Raw genomic sequence first — 2,668 nt, forward strand, 5'->3', positions numbered from 1 at the left:
ATACCGAGTAGGGAATCAAATTGACGCTCGCTCCTAAGTCAAGAAGTGCGTGATCAATTCGATGGTTCCCGATTACACATGATATGGTTGGGCTACCGGGATCCTTGAATTTCTGCGGCACGTCTTGCTTCAGGATGGCACTCACTTTCTCAGTCAAGAAGATTTTCTTTTGAATAATTTTCCGTCGCTTGGTCGTGCATAAGTCTTTTAGAAATTTGGCATATGAAGGTATCTGTTTAACGACATCAAGTAGAGGAATGTTGACTTTCACCTGTTTCAACACCTCTAGGATATCCTGAGAGTTAGAGAGAGGTTTTGGTGAAACCAACCGTTGGGGGAATGGAGCAACTGGCTTCTCTAGAAGTTCCGGTTCCACTTTTTGTGGGACATCACTGGATCCATCATTGTTGTTCTCTTTGGGTTCTTGAGGCTTTTCGGGCCTAACCGGAAGAGTTTTATCAATGATCTTCCCACTCCTAAGAGTGGTGATGGATTTAGCATGTCCCATCTGATTTGAAGAGCTGGGATCATTATTCTCGTATTGCGGTTTAGGATTGGGGAGAGGTTGTGCAGGAAGCATCCCCTTTTCTATAACCGTCATACGAGAATCTATCTTTTGCATAAAATCTGTGATTCCCCGCATTGCCTGAGCCAGCTCTTGTATAGGATTTTGAACCGGTTCCTCTTGAGGTTTCACTTGATTTGGATTTTGATTGAAGAAACCTGGAGGAGTCGCCGTTTGTCCATTCCTCCAACTAAAGTTTGGATGATTTTTCCAGCCAGGATTGTATGTGTTGGAGTTAGGTCCAGTAAAAGGTCTTTGATAGTTGTTTACGGCATTGGCTTGTTCATTCAACACTCCTCGAAAGGCAGGTATTGTAGGACAGTTTTCAGTTGTGTGAATGTTGCAATCACAGATGCCGCAAACAATTTCATTGACCTTATCCTTCTTTCCTTCCATGGCCTCAACTTTCCTTATGAGCGTAGTCACTTTACACTTGAGATCATCCTCTTCTTTCAAGAGGTATAATCCACCTTTCTCCTTTAATTGAGTCGGCCTAGACGTGGTGTTCGACTTTGGGTAATAGTCCCAAGATTGTGTTTTTTCAGCCAAACTGTCGAGGTAGTCCCATACCTCGTCGATATCTTTATTAATGAACTCTCCATTACACATTGTCTCGACCATTTGGCGCATGGAAGATGTCAGTCCATCATAGAAAAAATTTGTAATGCGCCACGTTTCAAATCCGTGTTGTGGGCATGAACTGACCAAATCTTTGAATCTTTCCCAACATTGAAAGAATGTTTCATCTTCCTTTTGGGCAAAGTTCATGATCGCTTTTCTGAGGGTAATCGTTTTATGATGTGGGAAGAATTTTTTTATGAATTCCCTCTGCATGTCGTTCCATGTGCCAATGGATCTAGGACGTAGTGAATGTAACCACGTCTTAGCTTTCTCTTTTAAGGAAAAAGGAAAGAGTTTCAGCCTAATTGTATCCTCAGATACATTAGGAAAACATAATGTAGCTATTATCTCATCGAATTCTTTCAAATGTAAATATGGACTTTCAGATTCAAGTCCATGGAATTTGGGAAGGAGTTGGATAACTCCTGGCTTGATGTCCATCTGTCCTGTGTTTTCAGGAAAAATCATGCATGAGGGCATACTTACTCCCGCCGGTTGTAGAAAATCTCGTAAAGTACGAGGCGGGGGTGCCTGTTGCACCTCATTCTCATCTTGAGTATCCTCCACCCTGGGTGGAAGTAGAGGAGGTTGGTGTTCAGCCATAACTTCAGTTAACTCAGGGGATTTTGAGTGGTGTCTAGTCCTGCGATGGATAGTCAACCCCTCAACCAGTCCTCCTTCAGTCAAGAGACGTCGAGTGTCGTCACGGGCCCACTTGGGCATGAAAACACTCGCAGCCCTCGATTAAAAACCTAATCCTAAGAAAGGAAAAGAAAATCTAGAAAGAAAGAGAGAGTTGGAAAGAAATTACCAAGTTGGAGTCCTAAGTTAAAAACCTGCAAAATAAAACAAAAATAAATTAGATTCTTAAAAAGAGAAGAAAAATAACAGTAAATTATTAAAAAGAGAGTAGAAATTTCTAAATTAAATTAAGAAGGTCCTAAACTAAAAAGTAAATTACTACAAGAGATAAAAAAAATAAAACGTAGGGAAGGAGTGTACCGAATTAGAGATTTCTATCTTAAAGGCCTACAAAATAGGAAGGTTAGTTTCTAAACAGAAAATTCTAAAAATAAATTACGAAACAAAGTAGATTCTAAAAGAGTTAAAGTTAGCAAATTATTAGAGAACAAAAATTCTAAAAACAGAAAAAGTAGAGAAATTAGGAAGGAATTACCAATTTACGAACTTATGTCCAGATCCTATAAAATAGGAAACAAGTTAGTTTTGAACTCAAATGGAAATAAATAAATAAATAAATAAAACTAAGGTTAGTGAAATCCTAATCTTAAACTAATCTTAAAACCAATTAATTTCAGAAAATCGTAACCGTCAGTCCCCGGCAACGGCGCCAAAAACTTGTTCACTCCCCAAGTATAGGGTTGTGATGTAGTAATAAACTCGGTAAGACCGAGGTCGAATCCACAGGGACTGATACCTGTACGTTATCTGAAACCAAGAAGAACTAGAACTAGACTAAGA

At 39.5% G+C, this 2,668-nt stretch overlaps 1 non-coding gene across 1 annotated transcript; it reads left to right on the forward strand.

Moving 5' to 3' along the window:
* Positions 1-1,244: 1,244 nt before the first annotated feature.
* On the forward strand, positions 1,245-1,351 carry LOC131222735 (small nucleolar RNA R71). The gene has a single exon (XR_009160172.1). It is a non-coding gene; the product is annotated as a small nucleolar RNA R71 (small nucleolar RNA).
* The last annotated feature ends 1,317 nt before the right edge of the window (positions 1,352-2,668 follow it).

Source organism: Magnolia sinica, chromosome 1 (genome assembly GCF_029962835.1).
Source record: "Magnolia sinica isolate HGM2019 chromosome 1, MsV1, whole genome shotgun sequence".
NCBI lineage: Eukaryota > Viridiplantae > Streptophyta > Magnoliopsida > Magnoliales > Magnoliaceae > Magnolia > Magnolia sinica.